Source organism: Numida meleagris, chromosome 2 (assembly GCF_002078875.1).
Source record: "Numida meleagris isolate 19003 breed g44 Domestic line chromosome 2, NumMel1.0, whole genome shotgun sequence".
Taxonomy (NCBI): domain Eukaryota; kingdom Metazoa; phylum Chordata; class Aves; order Galliformes; family Numididae; genus Numida; species Numida meleagris.
Genome location: NC_034410.1, coordinates 48,821,338 through 48,847,666, shown reverse-complemented (window position 1 = coordinate 48,847,666; position 26,329 = coordinate 48,821,338). Strand labels below are relative to the sequence as shown.

The following is a 26,329-nucleotide window of genomic DNA, read 5'->3' as shown; positions in this document are numbered from 1 at the left end:
CTCTCTCTGAGTGCAGGGCTAATTTGCCTTCAGCATGCACTGCAAGTGTTATTTTAGATGATTTATTTGGTTTTTTTTTATTAGAGTAGCTGTCATGTACTTCTGAGTGTTGACATACCATACAAATAACATAGTCTTACAAGAGGATAATAAAATCTTAGTGCTGTTTTTAAAAATAATGATTTATTTTGATTACAGGTAGCAACAGCTGACATACATTATGAAAGGGACAGTGTTAGATACCAAGTGTTTCTGTCTGGAATAATCCTTCTTCTGTAAAGTGAAAAATAAAATGGCCGAAGTGTAAAAGGATCTTAAAACTCACATATTTTCTGAGGCAAAAATGATGCAGGCTAAGTGCCATGTAAGAATCTGGCATTATTTTTCTCTGTCTTAACTTCTTAAATGAGTTAACTCTTGGTGTTGTTATTCCTTGGCATAATAGCATTGGGCTTGGGCTCAAACTCTTGGAAATGTTTCACTGACTAACTTGGTTCAGTGAAGTTTCAGTTAAGATGTATATGACTGATATAAAGTCAGCTTTACATTTATATACAAGGGCAGCTCCAAAAGTAATGCCTCCTATTTTATTATGTTGGCCCACGATATCAGAGGCAGATGTTGGTGATATGGCAGTAGGGGTTGAGCCTTCCTGTCAATATTCCATTACATTTTGATGCCATGTGACAGACAGCAGCAGAGAGGCAGTCTGACAGAATGGCATCTGACATGGAAGTGTATCTGAAGCAAAGGCGTGTCACTGAATTCCCCCATGCAGAAAAAATGGCATTCATTGACATTTATTGACACTTGCTGAATGTTCATGGAGACCAAGCAGTGGGTGTGAGCACAGCAAGGTGGTGGGTGATGCGTTTCAGCAGTAGTGACAGCAACAGTGGGTCATCTCCACTGGTGCAGATTTTTGCAAGTGTGGCATGCAGGCTCTTCTTCATCGCTGGTGAAAATGCAGAGCTACTGGTGGTGACTACATTCAAAAACATTTATGTAGCTGAGAATTTGCTCTATTGAATAGTGCTGTTGTGTTCTTTGTATCTGTTGTAGTTTCCATGGAAATAAATAGGACATATTACTTTCAGAGTGACCTATATATTTATTATGTTTATAGCTGTAAAATTTTGGAGAAATTGTTCTTCCATCTCCCCCAAAATACTTGCAAAGAAAATCTTTATTTCATACTAAAGATCTGAGAGCTTCCCAGTATCTAATATCTCAGGTATTCCATACAAATACTGCCAGTATCCAACTTCCCAATATCATCTCAAAGCTCACACAGATGATGCCTAAACATTCTGTTTCCCTCATTTAAAGGTTTTGCTCCTTCTGGCATAGATCTGTATAATTTGTTTTACTGTCTAGCATTCTCCCATCATACAGCAGAAAGAAAATACCTCCCGCCTGCCGCCCCTACCATATGTTACTGCTACAAAACATTTCAGGTTGTTCCCAGAGGAAAATTGTCCTTCAGATGCCAGTCAACAATATTAATAACCACAACACAACAAATTCTACTTTGCTTTGCTCATCCTAAAAGCTAAAAGGCTAGTCGGGAACGTGACTGGGTGCACACCTAAAGAACACCAAAGAACTGTTATTCAAAATTGTAATTTGAATCTCAAAATAGCAGGTGATGGCTGCTTCTTCCATATCTTGCACCAACCACATAATGTGAAGTGCTAACAAATGTTTACACTTTCTTTTCTCATTTGTTTTTTCAGTGGAGATGTAGTGCTTTGGGAGGTGCTGGAATGAGAGCTCTGAAGGACTAAGTTCTCTCACCTAGGAGCAGGTAAACTCTAAAAGCGCTACCAGTCTTTGGTTGGGTGTTGCCATAGCAAGCAATTGAACACTGAAAGAATGAGAGATGCTATGGGAATGTGGAGCCAGGTCCTACTTTTACATGTGAGTAGAGTTTCAGAAGGACTGTCAACATTAGCGTGGATATGTATGTATTGTACAGCAGTGTCCAATAGAACTTATGGCTCCAGTGATAATAAAATTAGTGCTGGTGATTTTTTCCCAGGAAGAAGGCAGGAATCATCAACTCGTTTCATGTAGGCCACCAATAAATGTAACATTAGATTAATTACTGATACCAGCAAATTCGAATATGTACTTTTAAAGCTGAACGGCTACCTGTCTTCTGAACTGTCATTTGCATATTAATAGAATCATAGAATCATAGAATATTACGCAGTTCCCCAGCTCTTCCAAGATCTAGACCCTATTGTGTGAAATAAAATACATGCTATAAAGCTTCTATAGAATTAGAAGATCCTACTGATCTCAGTGATGTAAAATTTTGCCAGTCTTTCAGATGTTAGCCCAGAGAGTGTGAAAGTAGAATGAAGCACCAAATTTTGGCTTGGGAAAAGTTGACATTTGTCCTACAATTTAAAAGCAAATTATTTCAGTATGATACAGCATTCTCTTTGTCATTCACTTCTGAACACACTTGGAATGATAGCTGCACTTTTAAAGTAGCAAAAATTTTGATATCAGGCAAGTTTTCATTGTAACTCATATTTACGAGACTGACCTAAATTGCTCCGTAATCAACTACCTAACTTTGCCAAACAGTGAGCCTATGCCCTGTTCAGGCAGTGTTGTGCTATAATAGTCTTAAGATTAAAAGCTGGTTTAATAAAATTTGGGTCATATCTTCTAAAGCAGTGTTCTCCTCATTTGTCCCGAATTTGAATCACTATTCAAAGCCACCTTGGATAATTAGGATAATCTCCCTAAATTACTCATCTACCATTATGCCTACAGTAATACCACAAAAGTATCTTGCTGTATCACTTAGCACCATGCCTCATGTCCTACTATTTCATTTCATTCTGTTTTCCTGTATCTGTTTGCTTTATTAACCCTGTGCCTGGGACTACAGAAACTTCAGAATCTTTGGGGCAGGGATCTTTTCTCCACTATTTTGGCACATCCTCAGGTCAGTCTGTGACTTCACACACTGAATTATGGATTCAACAAACCTCACACTGCTTGAAACCTGGATACACCTTGAATCCTAGACACAAGAAAAAATAAAAAAAATTTAAAAATAAAACCTTTGGTTGTCTGAAAAAAAAAAACCAACAACCAACCAACCAACCAAACAAACCCCAAAACATCTAACAAACCAACACCTTGTTTAATTTAGGTGCTTTCATTTCTTTAGGACAGGCACTTCCAGCACAGCCACAGTGAAGGTAACTGGAGCAGCCAAGTGATTGTAACTCTGTGAAGGATTAAGCTCACTGCCTATAAAGCTCATGTAGCTTTCAAGCAATCCAGTAGTGATCAATTCATTATCATTACAAGCAGTCTGCCTAAGAAAACATGCAGGCTGTTGAGGGCAAGATGACTGTAAAATTTAAATCAGACCAAGTCTAATGCTCACTAATGGATGTGAATATTAGCCTTGCAGCTTCAGCCAACCATGCTGAAAGAGACCCTGGTGACATTTTTGGATAAAGTACATTAGGGACCAAAGATTTTCTTTTGATTTAATGTATTGATTTTTTTTTTTTTAATTGGGAGCTAAAGTAGCTGAAGAAAGAAAGAATTTGGAAAGGATACTGGCAGTGGAAAGGAATGGAGATTGCCCACTGACTTGTCTCAAATACTCCTTTCCTAGGTTTTTGCAATGTTCAGCAGTGGAATCTCTGAGTGAACATTTTCTCCCCACAAAACTTTATTTGTCTGCTTCACAGTCCAGTGCTAGTGCTGTCAGGCACTATGTGCCAAGTGAAACATTGGAGGTAAATCCAACACCGTACGAACTCCAAAAAAGCCAAGTTTATCTGTACAGACAGCTACTCACTGCTGGTGAGCAAAATAAGAAGGAAACAAAACAAAACATTTTTCTTGCTTTGGCTGTTGTATTATTAAAAACTGCGATAACATCTTAACATGAAAAAACAATTTACAACGTTTTCTATGTGTAGGAAGCAAGTAACCTCTGCACAGTTGTTATGAGAAGTGACTTGAAAGATACCTGAATGTGCAAAGCAGTGGTCCAGTTTCGCTATTAGATTTAGCATCACATCATGGCAGTAACTCCTCTGATTAATTCTTTCACATGGAAGTGACCCTGGGACAAAAACTTACTGCACTTCATTATTTAGCTATGTTGCAATCATTATTCTGAGTAAACGCCTTTTATGCTACTCACTGCCTACGGCTAACCTCAGGATTAGTTCTGCCCTTTTTGGTTCTTTGCCCTTTTTAGTTCTTTTAAACACCACTTCATCATGTTAACTTGCAACAGGCTCCATTATATAAACCAGCTTGGCCGTAGCACTGAAAGTTACACACAAAAGCCTGGAAAGAACTTCTTCACTGGCAGCCACTGTGATTTTGGAGTGGTTACACATTTCAGGCATTTATTGTCTTTGTGTAGACTTCAAAAAGTGCATTAAGAGGAACCGAAGGATGCTGAAAATCTGTCTGCTCACTAAATTTTCTGAAGTCTTTAAACAGAAATTTCTTATTTGAGCCAGATTTCTGTGTCATTATATACCACCACAGAAAGTTTTGCATCTTCTTTGTAGCATTTTGGTAAAAGTACTCCATGCAGCCAGAGGGCACCCACTGCTCTGCTTTCTGTAGTTGGCCCAGGGATGATTCCTAAGGCAAATCCCCACCTTCGTAGCCCAATGAGCAGTGAAGGGTTATGGGATGAAATCTGAATCAGCCTCATTGCCTTTGCAAAGATCTGCTTGGAAAACAAGCTCAGAGATTTGGGGGTAGAAGACTTGGGCAGAGAGCCAGAAGATGCTGGTTCTCAAAAAGTATCCACCTTTAGGAGAGCTGTGTGAGCTTGCGGGGGAGCTGAATGCAACAGAGGCATATGAAGGGGGGGATTTAACAGCAACATTCTGAATACAGTAATGGAAAACTGAGAAAATTAAAGGAGTGCTTGATAAATTTCCTTGAGAAATTTTGCCAAAAGTCATGAATGAGTCTCAAAATTGAGATAGGATTGAATCTGGCCTGATTCTATGTCTACCATACTCTGCTCAGCTTTATAAGTTATCACTGTCGATGGATACTCTTTACTTTAGGGAAAGAGGGGTAAAAGCCAATCCTGTGTTTGCGTAGCCAAAAGAAGAAAATGCTTGCATTGAAAAGCAGCCAAAAGCTGGGAAAAAAATGGTGAGAGGACAGCGCTTTATCTGTACAAGGCTGCATGAATGAAAGCTCAATACCATGGTACCAAACCACCCCCAGGATTCGAGCTTAAATAATTCCCCCATGGTCCCTTAGGGGACCTAGGTACTCCCAGAGCTGCCCTTGCAGACAGGTGCGTGTTTCAGTGATTCTCCTGAGATCAGAGATTTTTTGTTGTTGACTTTGGCAGGAGCAGGGACTTAACCTAAATATTTTATGGTACCATCACATATGATAACATCTTATAATTCTTGGGGGAAAAATAAGATATTCATTTGTGATGCCATGTGGCAAAGGATATGTCCATATGGCCATGTTCACAGCAATCAAACAGATAATGCCACTGAATTCAGCAGGCACCATCGCAGCACAGCCCTGCGGAGGCTGAAAGAGAAAAAAAATCGTTGATTCAAATGAGGCCAAGATTTCACCTCATGTTTTTAGTGTAGCAAATGTTATTGCAAGCCCACACAGAGCCAGCGTGAAGTGCAAATTACCACAGGAATTTGTCATATTCATTACCAACCTAGCATCATTAGTTTATATGAGTGCAGACAATTAGAAGAGAGGTTTGGGTTTCTTCCTTTGAAAATGCAAATTTTATTAACAAAACGGCAAGCTTTCTTTCAGTGAAACAGAGTTGTATACTGCAGGAAGAGTCATTGATTTGGGGAAAAAGCCGAGAGCCAGTGCTGAACAGCAGCGCAGCTCTGTGGATCAGACAACGGCAACTCAATTGCCCGTGTGCATGAGAATCAGGTGGAAGAAACATAAACACGGCTGCAGAGATTTTGTCTGCAAAGATGGATTTAAAATTACTGAAGACAGCATGAAGACACTTAGGGGGCAACAGTGGCCCTTGTTGTCTATAGATTTGGTTATTTTCCATTGATTGCTTTTCATTTTTTTGGTTATACGGTCACCCCCACATTTGACAACTGCTCTGAGTGAAGTGAAGCTGCACTGCTTGCAGCAGGCAGTAGTATTTCTCGCAGCAAATGGGCGTAGCTGCTGGAGATGCCTCCCTTCCCTTCCTTCACAGGATTCATTTCCACTCAGGCACATTGCTATCAGCTCGAGTTTGTGTCCGTCTGATTTTTCTGAGTATCAGTGGGAGAAGAGAAATGGTGCAGGCAGTTTTGCACGTGGATATGTAAACACCGTGTGCGTTTGGCAAAAACGACACAGAGACAAAACAACCAAAGAAGCACATAACACCTGGCTGGCCTCCTGCTGTCCCGCCCTTGCACCACCGGGTCTGCTCGGGTTTTGGCAACGCTCAGGGTTGGCGGGAGCTGTCAGTGCGGGTAATCCTATTCTAGAGCGACCTCTCGTGTTATTTTGGCTAACTTCTGTTCGTTTTGTTTGTCGCCCAGTTTCCAAGAAGACCAAGGAAACACCAAGGAGTTGTTCCGGATGTGGGTTTTGCTCAGTGCAGCCGGCTCAGGCACAATCCCTCCCATTTGCTTGTTGCTCACTCAACGTGCTGCAGTGCACCGACTCCCTTTCTTCCTGAAATCATCCCAACAGCGCTAGCGAGAGGATTTCCCCCCTCTTTTAAATTAATTTTCATGTATATTCACTTCTGTTCGGAGTCTTCACCTTTCAGTGAAATGACCAGATGTCTCAGAAAGCCTGGAGCGATGCTGGCATCAGGAGACTTCGCCCCCATCCTGAGTGACTGCCGACTGAGATGCCAATATGTTCTGGTTTGTAATGGATGATTGATTTGCAAGGCTGTTTTGCTCTGATTCTCCCTTGCTTAAAGAAGCACTGGGCCATGCTTTTTATACCAAGCAGTATTTCCCCTGTCTGCAGTCTTGTGTCCAATAAATCCAATCATATCCTTCTTCTAACTGCTGTTTTGTTCATGATTATTTTCTTTTTCTTTTTTTTTTTTTTTCAAGGGTGTTTTGTATAATTTGAAGCTTTAATAGCAGTAAAATTACACAAGGGAAATACCTGCAGTCACCTCAATACCACTGAATGTAGAAGGATTGCTCATGCTGGAGGAGGTGAACATGGACAGGGCACCACTATTTGTCCACTGTGCCAACCATCCTCCTCCCTTCTCACACCTTGCATCCAGGCATCTGACACCCAAACCTCATAAGGCTCAGTGAGTCCTGTCTTCAGGCATGCACTGTGGGCAGCCCAGTGGGTGAGACGCCTCAGAGCTGGTCCTGCTGGGGTTTAAAGGTGGGCAGCCACGCTCCATGTGTGCTCAAGTATCCACTGCCAAGTCCAGAAAGTTGTTTCCCTGTGTATAAACCCTCTCCCTGAGAATGTTCCCTGCTGAAATACCAGTACAGACCAGATCACCCTGGGGAGAAGCCTTCAAGTAACCAGAAAGTTGGAGCTTGGGCCTTAGTGATGGCTGCAGTAAGTCTCACTTAGAAGCTGCAACCTCCTATTCCCAGTTCCTTGTCCTTTCACTGAGGATTGAGGTGTAGCTTGGTTGAACAATAGGAAAATCAGTAATTTAATCCTTTCCAGTTCCCGGGAGTTTTCTTAATGCCTGCTACAAATTAATTATGCAACTTTTACAAATATCAGGGACTGAGCTGTTAATATCTCTTGCAGAGGAGACTGTGCTAAAACATAACCCACCACCACACATGGTATTCAGCCTTAAAGACTTACAGGCTGCTGTGGGGAGAGAAAGGACTCTCAGGGCAAATCAGCATCAGATTCTCAATATTTTAGGCAGGAAACAGGCTCTTGCTTGAACAACACTCATGAGCAATGGGCTTTTAGGTGCCAAGGCTATGAAATTTGGATTGCCATTTTGTTTTTCTTACAGGGCTGAGGCAGGACTTCCTTTGGGTAGCAATAGAATGCAGTGACCTGCTGCGTCCCTCATGCACTAAGGTGAGTTTGAGTTTTACCACTGCTTTCAACGCAGACAGGGTTTGACTAATTCTTTTTTTTTTTTTTGGTGTTTTTTTCCCTTCCCTCTGAGGTCATCTTCTCGCTCAGCTTATTGAGGAACAACCCTTTTGTGCCAGGTTCCTGTTTGGAAAGACATACCCGATTTCAAGTATCTGGACGCACCAGAGATCTCCTCAAAGAAGATTTCTGGTGGATCCTCAATAAAATCCTCCACGAGACTCCTTTTGTGTTGAAGAAATAATGCTTTTCATCCAGAACGAGGGAATCCTGCAGATGAACAGCTTACCCCTAGAGGTCACTGCGATCCAGGGATTTTAGTGAGTATCCACGGCATGGAGCGGAGTCTGCGCCCGGGTCGTGCGGAAGGAGCGCGTGCCTTCCCGCTGCCTTGGGTGCCTGGGAAGTCTGCGGGCGTTTCATGGCTCTCATGAACAGCTTTCCCCTCCTCTCTTTTTCCTCTTTCCATTGCTCTCTCTTGCTCTGAGTGTTGAAGCTTACCACTAAGAGCTACCCGGTAAGCCAGCAGACTCCGCTTTTTGGTTTTTCTTTTTTGATTTTTCTATTTTTCAGACGAAATGACCTTGGCTGTTGTCTTTTCCTTTTTTTTTTCTCCCGTTATTATTATTATTATTATTATAACTACAACTGTTTGCTTTTCACTTGAAAAAAATATATGACTAATTTGTTACAATTATTTTAAATTCAGGACAGAATTCACCTTCAGAGGGCGAAGAAGACTTCTGGGTTTCTTCAGTGCAAATTCTTCATAGGAGTGAATTTTACTGTGCTGGTCGATTTGGGCTGCATTTGATTTAGTTCTCTGTCATGATTTACCAAGATCTCTATATTTTCCATCATATGATGTGATAATTTTTTTGAGTTAACTCTCCCATTTCAGTGCAGATCTCTGGTAGCTGTCAGTGGTAGGTATATGCTGGAAGCAAGCTGGTTCAGAAGCATCATGGCGCTTGATGAACTACAGTCTAGCATTTTGATTTTGAAGGGGAATAGAGTGGGTGGGTATCAAAATGTCCCAATTGCAGAAAGTCTTTTTCAGGATTTTCCAAGTCTGCTGTGAATTTTGAAACGCCTGTGAAATGTGATCTTCTTTGTCTCAAATCTAGGAAAACAGATATATTTCAAAACATGAAAAAAAATTACTAAAAAAAAGACTCTTTTCTGACTCCCACTTTTCACAATATTTTGATCATATTCTGCCTGCTGCCCACTGAATTTTCCCTAAGCAAGTTCTACTGTAACGCAAGTACATGTAGTCAGAGTAAGTGAAAGAACAGTTGGACGAAACTTCCTCCATAACAAAAAAACCCTAAAACTTGGAAAAAGATCCATGGCTAGAAATAAGTGGAGCTGGATAGTCCACGGTCCCTTCTGTATAACATCCACCATAACTGAATAGTGCAGAATTCCACCTTTGCATCATATGGCAAAATATGCAAATTTCTATGAATAATGGATTTAATCCTATTAGAAAAGAGATTAAAAGTAGTTAAACATGTCAACCTTGATTCTGTTCTATGACTTGTTAGCAGAGACAGAAGTATATGCTTATCCAGTTGATGAACTGTTGTGGCATCGGCAGCCACAGCTCTCCCTTGGGAACCTGCCATGTTTGCAAAACCTGGCTGTTATGTTTTTCCTTATCTCAAATGACTTTCAATATTGCATCGGCTATCTAATGCTATACATTCATGTGATAATCCTATGGTCAAGTGTTTTGGACTGGCCAAGCCCTTGGAGGAGAAAACAGAAAGGATGTGGTGCACTTTTTGTGCTTTGCTTTGCAACTGCTTCTTGGTAAATCCTTTAGCGAGACACAAACTGTCTTAATTTCCCAATTGCACAAGATTCATCATAGCTATGCCAGTAAGCATTGTATATATGGTGTGAGAATAACCAATGACTAACAAAAGTTTAAAGATCCTGTTAGGAGAGCATAAAAATTATCAAAATTGCAGGCACTGAATTCCCAAAATATCTACTGTCTGACCAAATAGTTGAAATATCAGAGTGGTGTTAAAAAAGGGCATACTGTGAAGCACTGTACAGTAATATGGAAAAGCAGAAGAAATGCTACTGCCATAGTTCACTACATAAAGATACAAATACACAAACAGAACGTTTATATGTTCCCAAAATGAGTAGTATATGTTAGTGGAGGGTAGGATACGTGGATAACACCTAAAGGACTTAGCTGAGGGATAAAAAGAGATGGTAATATACAGCTCTGATCACCTTCTGTTTCTTGCCAGAAAAGGAAAAGGGAAAAAATGTTATTTTTACAGGTCAAGTGAGGCAAATTGAATGTAGGACCTCCTCTGATTAAGGATTTGCAGGCAGCTCTAGCACAGAGAATGTGAGGTGCTCAGGTGGCTACTGTGAAAGTACTCACTCTGAAAAGGCTGCAGCTGCCCTCATGAGCTCCCCTCTGTCATGTGAGGTGACATCAGCACTGGGGAGAGTGGAAAAATTAAAAAATGTGTGTATTGGCACATAGTATGTGTGAACTGTGAACCTACACGAGTAATTTGATAACGCATGAATTTATCCCCAGAATCAAATATCTAAGTATGAAGAAGTTGTTTTATCCTTTTTTTTTTTTTTTTTGGAATTTTCTTTTTTGATTTTAATTTAAAAAGATACATATATCTTCAGTTCAGCTGCTTAAATGGTCAGCATTTATGGCCTTCTGAAAGATCACGATACGAAATTATTAGAAAGTTACTGAAAGGCCACTCAACCTCAGCTCTTCCTGTCGCTTTCTTTCTATCTTCCCTTCAGCATGGAATGCTTCAGTTTTTGGGAGCTGGGTTTTCTCTGCATGACAGACATGCTCTTTCCACAGTGTGGATTTATCAGTTGTCTTCACCGCTTTGCAACCGGTTTTGCTCACAGCTCTCAAAGGAGGTGAGGACCATAACCATTTTTAAAGATGCCATGGCACAGGTCCTCCCGCAGCCCACCTTGCCTCTGGCTAAGAGGTGTATAACTCAGGAGAACGCTGTGTCCTACTTTCTGGATTTTTCCACTGCTATTTAGTGAGAGAACAGTGTGTTTTATCATTTAGCCATGACATATGATGGGGCGAGGAGATCCAGAGAGATTTCTCAAGGCTGCCAAATTTTATGCAGTTCTGAGAAGGATATTTCTTACCAGTGAGAAGCCCTCCCATTTCTTGCTCCTTTCTCATCACCAAAAATGTATTTGTTCCTCTCTCTAGGTCGGCCTACTTCCTGGCAGACTTACCATGCTCCAGAAGAAGTAGGATGTTAAAGGGGAGAAAAAACATCAAATGAGACAATTTCATCAGTCCTCAGTGAGCTCCCCACCAGAAAGGCCAGCAGCACTGGCTTCTCTGCTGTTCTGCCCCAAACAGTGCTCCCTCATGTCTCGTTTAGGATCTGTGGGGTTCCTGCTGCAAGCCAGACCTCGCTTCTACTTCACCACCCTGCCATCAGCCTGAGGGTCTGTTTAAAAGGGGGTTTTCCTGATGTGAGGCAGGGAGGAGGAGGAAGAATTGTCATTAAGGTCAGAGAGCTGTACCTAAGTAACAACAGGTTGGAGCCTCAGTAGTCATCTGCTGCTGCAGGGAAAGAGGCCCACTGGGTTCCAGGCCAGGCTCCCTAAATTGTCTGCTCTTGATGTCATATCTCCTCTTACCACTACTGGGAAGGAGGGCACAAAACTATCAAGTGAAAATGCACGTGTTTCATGCTGAAGGCATACTCCAGGGAAGAGTTGTTTTCTTCCCCATACGTCTACCATGCTAGACTTAAATTCACCTTGTCAAAGAGCGAGCACCTGCCACTTCTTGAGAAAACGTCATCTTTCTGATGGTCCCCAGGGACCTATGGAAACAAACAGCATGGCAGCTTGCTGGGGCACTTGCTGTTAGCGGGATAAAAATGCAGCAAAGGAGGCCTATTGAAGTCCCACAACAATAGAAGCCAACTGCTGCAGTGAGAAAGCAGCCATTTGCTGTGCCAGCTGCAGCCAGGGACAGCAGAGGGATGGGACGAGGGAGCAAGTGTGGATGAAGGCAAGTGGCCTTCAGCTGCACTGCATCCTAATACAACTTGCCTTTTTGCCATATTTCAATAGCAAAAGATGGGGAAAAGGGCAAGGAAAGGAAAAGCAATGAATGTTATCCTGCTTTTGTGTGTACCCCTTGAAATCCGTACTGATATCACTTACGCTTGCTCAAGATTTGGAACATCCTAGGGAAGAGCTCAGAAGCTGCTGCCAAATGTGTTCTGTCCCGCGTGATCGTTTTGTTTTTGTGTGCTATCATGCAGTACCTTTTCTTTCTCTTCTTGGGCATAAATATTATTTTCCTGCTACTGATAAGCCTGGCTCAGATGTGGCCCCTCCTGTTTCACTTCTTGGGGAAAACCTGGCCCTAGAACAACATTTGCAGAGGAACACACCAGCTGAGTCATGAGCTTTTACTTTCTGAGTGTGCTGTGCAATCAAAGAGAGAGACCTTATTTTGCCTCCAAATGTTACTGTGGTGGACTTACTGTTCTTCAAGGGAGTTGCTTTCAGCTTGTTGGACTAAGGCTGACATTTTCTGGGTCATAGCTGTGACAAGTTGATTGACTGGTTTCTCTCTGAAAAGTCCTTGCCTCTGCTGTGGTCTTTTGTGTATGAAGCTGAATATTCATTCTTCTCTCTAAACGGAATTTTAGTACTGACCAAAAAAAATCCCATTAATTTCATTTTAGTACTTTAGTACTTTACAGGTTGTGCAGGATGCATCTCTGTTGGACAATGACATCAAGTCCAAGGAACATGTACCACTGAGTGCACTTTTCACCCAGGTCTTGCCAAATTGCTGCGCAGATTCTGCTTTAGTGTCTAAACAGTGAAATCTCCATATCCAGGCTTTTCCCCAAAGCTTTACCTCATTAGGCTTCAAGCCTCAATCAAGATTTGCTAACTAGATCTATTCCTAAAGTGGAGTAGTGACAGGAACATGGGACTGCCACTCCTGAGCTGGTGAGGTTGTGTGGGGGATGGAGCGCTGGTAGGGAGCTTCATGTATCTTCAGACAACGCAAAATCCTCCTGAGATATGATGAAAAACTTAAAGTAGTAGGTATCTAACAGTCATGAAAATAATATATCCCTGAAAGGGAAAAGGAAAGAGCTGGGGGCCTGGTCCTTACAACAGGTATTACTAAGGTTCTCAGAGGACTATAAAACCAGACTGTGGCCCATATTGCTTATAACTGTGGCCAGTCACCATTACTTCAGTGGGAAAGGGTAAAAAACAAAACAGAACAAAACAAAAAAAGCAGTTCTGGAAACTGTGGTATATGTCAGAAGAATTGGACGGGAATAATTGAGAAGACTGCATTTCTTCTGGTCTGCTTAGGTGACCAGAAAAGGCACTGAAATATGCAGATAATAAAACTGCTGCAGATCACTGACGGGTGAAGGTCTTCTTCCAAATACTTTGGAGAAATTGTCATGTCAAGGATCTAGGGATTTAGATTGAAAGCTCTATTATCTGTTGCACCATCCCTTCCATAAATCTATGGGGCAAACTAAATGAGAGTAGAAATATAAGTGAGGAGATGGCGTATATAAGACATAGCTAAAGAAAAGTAAAAACTTTTAGACACACTGGGAGAAATGCTAATGTCTTCTTCTCCGCTATGATTGACAGTGCATATAGCTGGTAAAACAAAGAAAAACAAAGCAAAACCAAACCAAACCAGATAGATGCCATAATCCTAGCCCCTACAGTAGCCATTGTGTAAGGCTCAGTGCTAGATAACAGTATCAAGATTGTGAAGTCCTGTGCTCCACTCTTCAGAAGCGTGAGAGGGGCTGTAGAACTGTGTGAGGGCATCACGTCAAACATTATTAACTTAGCTTGGAGATAGCAGCTAGAAAATCAAGCACTATAGCTGATAGGCTGAGCCTGTACCTTTGTTGTACTGCACATAGTGTTATGGGGAAAAATGAGTAAACATCAAAATGATCTTACTGGTTATTTACATATTCATACATAGATTTCATATATGAGTTTCTTATCAAGTATATTTATAGGAACAGTGAATTTCAAATGAATATTAAGAGGAAAAATAAAACTTAGAAATACAATTATTTATAAGCATCCTTATTCTGAGAGCCACCGTGGTCTGGGTAAGGAGGCATGAAATAAATAACTTGTATTTCAGTGACAACTAGTTGAACCTGCTCAAAGCAACATATCAGATGGCTGTTCAAAACTGCTTATGAACCATATCCTGGTGGGAATAAAATGGTAGCCAAATTCCTTCAGTATCTGCACATTTTTAAAAATGTGGTATTGACCAAAAAGAGGGGGAAAACTGTGCAGCTTTGTTTCCTCTTTGAAAAGAACTACAAAAAAAAAAAATGTTGCTTAGGGACAGACTACAGACAGAAGACATCAATAAATTTAGAACCATGACTTGCTCAGCTTTATTCAGTACTCTACTGTATAAGAAAGCAGCGAGAGAATATCCTTGATTCTTCCACCAGTTTACTTCTTCAACAGATTCATTCACATAGTGCAATCTTTCTTCTGCTAGGGGAATAGATAGAGACAGGAAGAGGAATCTCTTGTTGGTACATCAGGTTTTCCATCTGATTTGTTCCCAGTACATGGGAAAAACATAGCAGATTGCATGTTGTGTTTAATAGAGAACATACACATGCATTTAAATCACTTACAGCTTCCTTTTTTATGATGCAATTGTGAATTACGTTCCTCTTGCATTTGTAATTAGAGGGCAGAACAGCTGCGAAAGCTTAGTTTAAAGTGATGTGTCCGTTAAAATAACCTAGACTGCTGAGTAATTGTTCACTGTAATGGGGGAATGTGCTCATTGTTTTTATTCCAGAGAAAGATATGGAAAGGACACGAGTCTGCAGCAAATGTTGCTCAGATTGTGGAAGTTCCCAAAGCAGGGTTGTAATAGAGCAGTTTTTGTTTGTTTTGGAGGAAAAAGTGGTGCCAGCACCACCGTATCTTATTCTAGTAGAAAGCATCAGACCGACAGTTTAGATTTGTAGTAAGTTCGATGTTTTTTCCACAGGAAAGGTTTTATTTTCCCAAGTAGGACTTGTACTGGCTACGGCACTTAGGCTACAAAATATTTTAAATTATTAACTATTAGGCTTTTCGTTATGAACTGAGACTAAACAAGGAGTCAGATTTTGATCAAAGACAGCTGCCCTGTAATCTGTAGTTATGCTTGATCGAGATAGGCTCTGACAGCCAACATAACAATAGACAGACCATTCTTTAACATATTAACCCTTGTGACCTAATTAGCCATCCAAAAAATGCAAATAAGATCCTCAGCAACCTTCTTAACCATTCGCTTTTCAATGACATTTGATTTTCCTTTTGCAGTGCCAGTGCTCTTGTGTTAAAATTTTAAAGATGTTTAGCCTTTCTGCAGAACAGATGCGCACATCAAGCACTTGCTCGGCTCTAATTGAAAACCTCTGTCTTTAGCCACCAGTGCTCACAGCAACATTCGCAAGCTCAAGGTTGAAGATCTTGGCTAAACAGAATGTTAACCATCCCGACTACATCGTTTACACATTTGCTGATGATCACTAAATACAGTTGAAACTGTAAACAGGGTGGGGGTGAGGGAGCAGAGGGAAGAGAGGAAGGAGAGGAAAGGCTGAAATCACAGTGCCCTGTTTACTGTCACAAGGAACCCTGTCTTTCTCTGAGTCATTCCAAAAAAAGCTTAAAAGGGATAATTCACATAATGCGGTAGTAAATACAATAATGAGAATAAATCCCCACCATCACGTTGTTGTTTTTAACTGGCGGGAGGTTATTTGTGCATGCTGGTGATACTACTATAGCCTCAGCATCCCTCTTTTTCACTTTTCCCCTCTGAAGGCAAAGTTGAAACACACACTGAAAGTTAACCCTGGGGTTCCAGTCAAGGAAGTTCAGATCAATGTCTGTACTGGAAGGTATGAATTCAGTTTGCAGTAAATCCCAGTGTGTGTGTTGATAATTTTTGCCCCTAATTTTTTCTGGTAATGTGCTTATTTACAAAGGCTGTTACAGCCCTTCCAGTTTTGTTATATAGCGACCCACTGAGTGAAAATCAGTGTATGGCTGCCTGTCTCCCTGCGGAGGCTCTTTCCTTTTTCCTTCTTGTCAGTCCCTGTGCAGTGCCTCCCACTGACACTTCTGCTCTGACATTCTGCCACGAGATGCACAGAAAGCCTTCTGCCCGAATGTGTCTGCGATTTCTTCATCTCATAAGCTCAGATACCTCGTGTCCCTTTTTCTCTGACCTTCGTAGTGGAGTCATACCACAATGAGGAGTTGTGGGATAAGAGCCTGATGTTCACTCAGCATGTGTTGGTTTAAAATGCTCTGTCACTGAAGTAAACATGAAAATTCTGCAGTCTAAATTGTTGATGTGGCTGTTTTCAGACTCTCAGAGACACTCATTTCTTCAGATTTCTAGTGTATGGAAAAGCATATGTATTGCAAGCACAGAGCATGACAAGGCTTCCACAGGTGTTCACTGTAGAGACCAGCAGAGGAAGTCTTGTAAGAAGTACTGAACAAACGAACGCATGACCAGCAGCACCTCGTGTGTCCAACCCTCACACATGTCTCCAGAGATGCTTGTCTTTTTTTTTATTCTTTTGAGAGTGAAGACGTTTGCCTTCATATGTTTTTTCATGGAGGGAGGTCTCGCTTGGTGTTTTTTCCTGGCTAAAGATTTATTTTTCCTTTTTATGAACCAGAGGCTGAAAAAACTGATAAAACTGCGTGATTCGAAAGGACTCTGAGATCTCATCTCTGGCAAGAAAATCGCCAGAGTGTCTCCAGCTGAAGACATCTGTGATTTCTACCACGAGGCTCGTGACACTCGTGTGTACCCACTGGGCATCACTGCTGCCGTCACGGTGCCCGGGCCGCTTTCTCCTGCTCTCCGGGAGCGGTGGCAGCAGGGAGCTCAGCGGGAGCTCATCTGCCTGGCTGTCTGCGGGGTGGCTCTGCCTCCACGCTGCTGCTGGTTTAAAACCGGCTTGGGCTGTGGGCAGAACTCGCAGTCTTTGTTGTGACTGCAGCGCAGACACATATTGTGTTTCTTTGCCTAAAAGAACAGAAGACAAATGGGGGTTTGCTGCAATCTGCATTAAGAGGTTTATTCACTGTAAGTGTTAATGATAACTGGAGAAAAATAACGTGCCAGAGTGTGGTTGCAGCTTACGCTGTCAGAGAACACATCTCATCGCACCTCTGACCAACACAGCTGTGCTGTCAGAACAGGATGGAGTTGGCCTTCATATGGAGATGAATGAAAAAAGAGGTAGCAACCGTTGGCAAACACAGGCAGCAGTGCTGAGTTCCTGCCTGATCTTGGCTGTGGCAATGGCAGCTGATGTCCCACTGACAAAGTTCTGCTCCTGTCGTGGAGCTCTGTCAAGAGAGCGTTTCACCTGCTCAGCTACTTGGGCATTTCAGACTGCAATCCCACAGAGTGCTTGTACCACCTGTGTGCTCCTTTGCTTGTGCAGTTTTCAAGTTCAGTACAGTATTTCCCACAGAAAGAAGATAACAATGTGCTCATTCTGTGCTATAATGCACAGAAGGAGAATGGACTACAATATTAATTTTTAGACTGTAACAGGATTAGGTATAACTCTGTAGCTCTGCCAGCCTTAGAAGAGCCAAAGTCTGCCAAGACAGTCACTGTTGCCATTTCATTTCCCCCTTTCATTTTTTATAGGCTGAGTTGGATTAAAGAAAAATGAAAATGAATTGCTGCAGTAGTGTGCTGAGTCAACTCTCCTTGCAAGTTTCTTTTGTAATTGAAGGCTCAGACATAGCAATACATCCATTCTTAAGGTTTCATTGTTGCTGTTGCTACTTCCATTTCATAGCCACAATTAGATGTAGAGACAGCAACAGAAAAGGCAGCTGAGGAGGCAAGAGCACAACAGCAGTGTGCACCTCTGAGGGGAAACACCCTGAGAAAAATAGCAGTAATAAGTAAGTGGTAAGAGACCACTGTCTGCTTAAATATACTGTTGGAGGTCAATAGCATTTTCACTCGGGACCCTCAATTCATGATTTCACATAGCTCAAGAAAAAAAGGGAAATATTCTCACTACTCTGATGGCTTGCAAAGAATGCCAGTGCTCAACATCAGCTCCATCTCATGGTCAAGCTACCTCTGCTGGTGCTGCACAGGAGCACAGACCTCTCCCAGGAGCTAGTCTAGAACCCGGGCAGCTGCTGCAGCTCTGCCACACGGAGTGAGTCAGTTCTCATGGACTTGACAAGGTGCTGGCAGGTGAAGGAGAGTTGCTAACTGTCTCCCTGCGATGAGTTTGTGGGCCCTAATAGCCCATGTATGGGGGATGCTGCTGCTATTAGAAGTGGAAACTAAAGTTTGCAGTGAGCTGGTTTCCACATCAGGAAGAGAAGCAGCACTGGAGCTGCTCCTTGCAACAGATGGGGAGAGGCCTTTTTGCCTCTCCTCGCCACTGGAGAAGGCAAGCTGTCCTGCTCTCCTTGCCTATGGGGGCTGACTGGCAGCTGAGCCTTGGGGCCACCAGACAGCAGGGAGGCTGCCAGTGCAGAGCAGCCTATGACCCCTCTGCAGAAGATGACAGATTGACTCCCTAGCACGGAGCATTAGGCATCTCGCTGGCCTCTAATTCCACTGGCAGTGCCTGTGTGGAGATGCAAGTTGGGGCTTTCTGTGCTGCATGCTTGTGCAGGGAAATTTAGTCATTTTGGGGGGTAGTGTTCTGCTGTAATAATGTTGAATATGTATTATCTTTAGTTCTTTCCTTTTTGTTCCTAGTTCTGGATTTTCTAATCTTCTCTATTTTATCTCTGCCTTGTCCTGGACTAAATGTTTATCTTGCTTTTTAGTTGCTCCTGGATTACCTAAAAATGTCTGTGGGGCAAATCCTCATTTCTCTTGCAATGCAGGCTTGGAATGCAAAGAGCAGAGAGACAGCTAATCCTGAAATGGTGAGGGTCCAGAGTAGAACTATGAAACTAGAGCATGGGAACATTTCCAGCCTAGTGGAAGGAGGCTCTCAGCCATAAAACAGTGGTGCTTTCTTACAGCAATATATTCATGGTTCACCCAAATTTTCTCATTTAATATAGTATACAACCACAAATATATTTCCCAAAAGATAGTACTTAAACTACAGATGCTCTTGGAGTTTAGTGGTGTTTGTCCATATTAGTATCCATCATGTGCCAGCTTTACAGTTCATATGTAATGGAGACAGTAGTGAAAGATTCAGCAATGTTGAAAGCTAGCTCAGCCCACCCCTTATCAGTGGCCTGTGAGCTGGGAGGAAAGTTGTATGTTCATGCACACCTCCACTGACAATTACCAGCTGTCTCAAGGATGTTCAGATGCCATTTTTAGGCTGTGGAAAGGAAAGCAAGCTGGTTGCCTGCACTATACAGAACAAGAGTCAAACAGCTGGGTAATCCCAGGAGCAGGAGATGTCCTTCATCTTTACAGCTATTTCTAATGTGATTTAGATTGGAGCCTAGCCTGTATGTTTTGGATGGGAAAAACTTTATTTCTCTTCCCTTCCCTTCCCTTCCCTTCCCTTCCCTTCCCTTCCCTTCCCTTCCCTTCCCTTTTTTCCTTTTTTTTAAAACCATGCAGTAAATGGCTACAGAACCAAATTTTTCAAAAAGTGGTATGCACCTAATTTTATTAGTAAGACCTTTCCTCACAGTTACAGTAAAAGGACGTTGCCCTCTCAGGCACATGTTTTAAAAGTCTTTTTGGTTTTTGAATACTTCTGTATAACTGTTTCTTCCCCCATAATGTTTCCATTTCATCTCTGGCTGACAATTGTTGTTATGATATTTTCATTGACTTGACATTTCTCACAACAGCTAGAACAAAAGTGTTTTGCTTAAACTGTAGGAGGTACCATGAATTAATAGCTAACTTTTATTATTGTGTTCCTGTGGGAAGACAAGCAATCTTTTTTTCTGGGTAACAGTTCTACCTTGGAATATTTCAGAAACCTATCAGAGTGAGCAAGGACAGCCCCGGACACCTACAGTGTCTCAATCAGGAGGTGACAGACGTTGCAATAGCATACAGCCCGTCTTCAGTATGCTGCTGTCAGTCACTGGTGGCTGAAGCTATTCGTGGTCCATAATAATGCACAGCTGCTCTGCAGGAGAAATACCAAAGCTAAACAAACACTCTGCAGTGCTAATCATTTGGTTTGGTTTTGGCATTCTTAAAGTTCTGATAAATTCATTTTAAATAGGAGAGATTGTTTTTCTTTCCAGTATATTGAAGTGATTTCATGGGTTGTGTAACCTTCTTCCAAGCAAATCATACTTTTTGTGGGCTTCTCCGAGACTGTTTGCTGAGACTTTCCATGTAATGATGTTTACTGTTAACAATTTGGAAGCACAACAGAAAATGATGGGGGTTAATTTCTCTCTATCAAGTCCACTGTAAATTTAAAAAAAAATGAAAGCAGGGAATGGCTAAGTGAGATTTTTTTATTTTTTTTATCACTTGTTCACCAGTTTCCTGGGCAAAGTTTATAGATATAATACAACTGGGGGGACAATTCCTTCAGGAGAGCTTCTGGATACAAAAAGGCTATTACTGCTGGCCAGTCTTGCTCTTGACTACCTTAGAATGAGGAATATGGTAGAGTCTCCCAGCTCTACATACTGCAAATGAGGGCTTGGTCAGAGTCTCTGGTAAGGAGTTAGCATTTGATTTCAGAAGAAGCATGACTGGCTCTAGGTAATGAGGAAAGCAATTATCTCTCTGCTAGAAAAGTAGCTCAGGGGAAAAGATTATCTTTTTGGGGGATGAATTCGGGCCCTTTTGGAGTCCATGGAAATACAGTCTTCAGTAAAATTGGGATTTCACCACTAATATTGCTTAACCCATCTTTCATTTAAAAAAAAAAAAAAAAGGAAAAGAAAAAGCCTTCCCCTCCCCTCTTCCATATACTCATGCAATATGCCCACTTGCACATCAAGTGTTTTCAGTAACTCTTATTTCTTGCCTTTGGGCTTGATTTCAAAATATTCAAATATATTTGGCTTTTGTAACTTTCACTAATTAAACCATCTAAAGCAGATGGAATTACAGAAATTACAGGGTTTAAAATATCATCCTAATTGGTTTACGATCTATGTGACACTACAGTGCCATTCAGACTGTGTAATGTATAAGGACTGCACAAAAGAGAAATCTTGCCAATTAATTTTCTTAAACTCCATTATCTGCAGTTTCCCCTTCCTTATAATCCCTTTTCTACTAAGCTCTCCCTGGTATTTTTCTTGCTGTGGGAAAACATCCCATAAACATACTGGGACTTCTCTTATTTACTGGGAAAAAATATATTTTTTGTGTCCAACAGAACAGAATAAATGGGTAACAGAATAAGTGAATCGAATGAGTGAACTTCAGAGGAACCAACAGCTAGATGATGCAGAGTTTTAGAAAAAGCAGAATACACATCAGAAATGTAGAACCATCATTGTGCACTCTGACACATTTTCAGATGATGGGGATTAGAGAATGGATAGAGGAGGGTCCTGTTTTCCAAATGTGCGATCATGTGAAGTTATAACAATGCTGAGGTTTTCTTCCACAGGAAAAAAAAATCCTTCTGTTTCTTTAGAGTATCTCATTTTGCCATTTAGATATGATTTTTAAACTCACTGTTCCCTTTTGTTGCCATGGTAACAGTTTTTGGCCCTCACGGTGACAGGAAAGTATCTCAGTTCTTGTTCCTCTTCAAATGCATATGTTTCTGTGTATAGCAGTGCAGGCAGAGAGAAGGGAGGTGTGAGGAGATCACACCTTTTGGAGCAAGGTAACTGCTCGTGCCAAGAGCGGCTGCAGCTGAAGACACAGCCTGCAGCAGGGACGGCTTTCTCTCCTCCAGCCCCATGCGGACTCATGCAGACTCCGGCTGCAATGCTTCCAGATAGACTCGCTCCCTTCTCCGCTTCCCCGGCACTCCCCTGTTCCTAGGTGACATTTCAGGGACTTTTTATATAGGAGGGAAGTGTTTGAATGAAGTCTGTTTTAGGGGATTCCTATGGAGCTGGCTGTTAGCGTCTTCCAACATTGCAGGGGTCAATTAAGAGAACCAATCATCTGGTTTTAAAGCTTTAATAATAATAATAAAAAAAACCAAGTGAATAGAATAGAAAAGCAAGAAGGAAGGAAGGAAAAAAGAAAAAGTGGACAAAAAGTAATGTTAAATAGCATGGAGCATGACTAATGGCACAAGCATGTTAAAATCATTGGGAAAATGTCCTTGGAAGACAAATGAATTTTCAGCAGAATAATTAACTTAATTAACAAATTTGCATGCATATTCATCAGGCTATTGAAGTCTTTCCAGCACAGCTTGATGAGCATTGGTGTAATAATTGTCTCATTTACATTCTGCAATCTACTACAATTTGGGGCATGCAAAAAAAGCCGACCTCTTTCCTTTGACTTTCTTTAGGACCCTGACCCTCTTAATAAACACATGCAAACAACATGTAGTGTCCATTGCATAGCCCTGCCTTCCACCCTTTATGAGAAAACCTGCTCCCACTCTGCCACGTTTTCCTTCCTTTCACACCCCTCTTCCTTTGCTTTATTTTTTTTCCTTTGGCCCAGGTTCTCTGTTTTGCCTCTGCTTGCTCTCCTGGGTAAATCTTGGCACCAGTTCTGACTTCAAATCTCCTGGGCCGCCAGACTGCATCATGTAAAAATTGCCATTTTCCTCTATCTCTGCAGGGCAATCTTTAAAGGCAGTAAGGTGTGACGCTCCAGACTGGCAGCTTGGCAAGAAAGAGCCCATGGATACCAGCACACAGGAATCTGGAGGGTTCACTCTGACAGGCAGTCAGTACTGGGAACAAAAGGAATTAAAAAAAAAAGAGAGAGAGAGAAGCAAATATATTTTTACATATTGCAGGCATATGGCCACAAGACCAGCAGAAATATATTTAATTACTGATCTTGTGCGTTAAGTAGAAATAACGTACTAACAGCAATAATCTGCTTATTTTTTCCCCTTAGATTACAAAGAAGTAAATGAAAGGAGTCCTCTAGAACACAGTTTGATAATTGTGTTACATTTTTGCTCCATTTACACTTTTTACCCCAGTTTTACAGCCATTTGCAAACAGAATCTGGTCACTTGGTATTAGACTATCAAGATTATTTTATCATTATTTTCTTTTTGGACATGGATGGACATTTTAAAATGGAACTCTGTCATCTACCAATCTTTCTGTTGTTCCTACAAGGTTACAACTAATGTGAGATGCAAAAGCAAGCTATGTTGTAACTGAATTGATCTGTGATTGTGTCTGAATGTTATGTACCAAGTTACAGTTTAGGTCTCACTATGCTATGAGTGTTTCAGGCTGCATAACAATACTGTACCAGCTATTTTCCTTAGAACCTACAATCACATGAGAAATATTTTCCTTGGCTGCTGGCTAAAAGGTCCACTGGTGAAAAAAGGGATGCCCAAAGCAGGGTTGTTGTGAAAGGTAAACATGCAAGTCCAGAGTTACAAAGGAATATTCCTAAACCTGTTAGTTTTTCTATGCCATCACTTCTGAGGTGCCCCCATGGGCCCAGAAGTGCACTTGCACCCTGCCCCACAGTCTGAGCATGTCAATATCAATTTCCAGCTAATTTAAGCATGAGGATCCAGGTACCTCAGTGTTCCACTCTTTCAGTCTCTTCAATGGTTTCAACCATAAGTTATGTTATGAGTGTACCTCATGAATGCTAACAGGATTGGGCCATTCAGGAAATGCTCTTGTGGCCTTTTCCTTCTGCTTATTTTCTTTATTCAGCAAACAAGATTCCTCAACTTGTGGCAACCAAGTACAATTCTCTCCTCAGTATGATGGGATTCAAACCCATCATTACTCAAGCAACTGCTCTAGCTAACAGATTATAATGTTCTGCACCCGTCCTGTTGAATTCATGCTGTCATCTGTCTAGGCACTACACAAATACAAACGGTATACACATATAACAACAATGAAGTTATTTCAAGAACATAAATGGAACTGACTCAGTTGCTGTGAATGAATTCCACCATCAAAGTATGACAAGAGTCAATTAGAAAACATTTTCTTCCTCTGTAAGATGTATTCAATTGCATTGCCTTTACTTTTTAATGTTGATGTTGTTTGTTTTCCACTAAACCTCTCGTATGAATGCTGGTAGATTAGTTTGTCAAAGATGCTGTAATTTGTTAGGATATTTATGGATGATTCAAGTTCATAAAATACTGCTAACACTTAACAGAGGGAAGACATCAGCCAAGAGTTACAGCGTGGTCTTGTCTGGCTTACAGAGAAGAGTTTCAGGTCTTTGTTTCCTCTCAATGGTGTAGCATTTTCTTACCAAATTTTTCATTCTTCCTTTGCAAGTATTGAATCAATTTCGAAAAACTTTTATGTAAAGCCATTAATTAGTTTTCCAGTTAAAATTTGTTAAGAACTGAGTCATTTGCACAATTTAGCATCTGTGTCAGTCTCTTCTTTGTCCCTCATGGTCTTGGTAGTACAGTAACAGTCATTTAAAACTTTTCATATAAAGCTAATTCAAATCTCATGCTTAGGCTTTGTTTGAAGAAATTAGGCTGTAATTAAGTTATTAACACTATTTCTAACTGTTATCACTATTATAAACTACAGATAGGCCTTGGATAACAGTTTTCATAACTCTTAAGTACAGTCTCTATAATGTGACTAGTTCTATATATAAGTCTATTTCCACTGATGTTAATTTGCTTGCAACAGTCCTATTGATTTTGGTGGCTTCAAGGAAAATGCATGTCAAGAGAGGACTGTCAGGTCCATTTGTCACCAGCCTTTAATATTACATTGCCATAGGAAGATCATTGACTTGAAGACTCTTGCAATGCTGCTGGTTTTGCATTCCTGCAAATTGAGGCAGTGGCACTAGTGAGAACTGAGATGGAATCAGAGTGAGAAACCCTGAAGGACAGAAGTATTGAAATATATGTACTACTCTGGATGATTAAGTCATTGAAACAACCCTAATTCTGTCCTGTGGTCATGAAGAGAAAAACCTTTAATGTTTTTACCTTGAAGAGATAATCCATTGAATCTAATCTCAATTACATACAACAAGAAGATAACAAAAAATGTCATTTTGGGGCAAGGTTTTTTGTTTGAGTACCCTACCTGGAATTCTTATTTTGATAAATTACTCTATTTACATGGATATATGGCAGATACTCAGAAGATAAGTGGAACACTTTTTAGTTTTTACTTAGTAGAAGTTTTATCTTCTTTGAACTCTCAAAGACTAGTCAGAAATATAAACACTGGCCAAACGTTTGCTTTGATACAGAAATAACAATTGTTATTTTGGGATGCTGAAACATTTCTCAAAACATTAAAAATGTGTTATGTTACTTTGAAATTAAAATCTCAGTTAATAGAAAAAACAGAACATTTCATACTGAAATTTTGAAGAAAGCCTTCCAGGAAAAAAAAATATTTTTTTTCAGCTGAGACTGTTCACTGGCTTCAGCAAGACAGTGAAATGGGTTCTATGTCTTTTTATGTTTCCAAGCTACAGTTTTAATGCATTTTCTATTCAGAGAAACCGAATTCCCAGCTTGAAAGCTGAGGCTGTCAGACCTGCCCAACACAAAAGTGGAAGCAAGCTGAAGATTGGGCTGGAGCTCAGTATTTCTCTGCTTTGTCCCAGCTGCACATTGCAAATCCATGGCTGTAGCTTTCTTTCTCCTATACTTGCTCAGAGAAAAATAAAAAAAATGATCTGCTCATTTTATGTACTATGAGGTAAACCCCACCAATTTCTATCAGGGTTGAAGCTGCAAATTACTATTGATTATGGGGCTGAGTTAGGCAGCATTGCCTCTCTCCTTCTCTTAAGCAAGAAAGGTGTGATAGAGATCTGAATATGAAAAGAAAGGTCAAAATAAAGTGTTGCCAATCTGAGCAGAGTCCTTGCATATCTCTAATGCTCTGCTTTCTCCAAGCACCGATATCAACAGCGGTATTTGGGGCAACAAGTGAGAAAACAGTGGAGAATAGGCTCCCGCTTGGATCTGAAAGAAGAGTTTTGTCCATAATCTCTTTCAGTGTTAATTCATTGGTGTCTCTTTGTCAGCAACAGGATTTTTCTTTAATTTTGTCTAATTAAAAATTT

The 26,329-nt window shown here is 41.0% G+C and overlaps 1 long non-coding RNA gene across 1 annotated transcript; it reads left to right on the top strand.

Annotated features, from left to right (window-relative positions):
* On the top strand, positions 5,919 to 10,688 carry LOC110394985. Its single transcript, XR_002436085.1, has 4 exons — positions 5,919 to 6,896; positions 7,991 to 8,058; positions 8,196 to 8,396; positions 8,786 to 10,688. It is a non-coding gene; the product is annotated as an uncharacterized LOC110394985 (long non-coding RNA).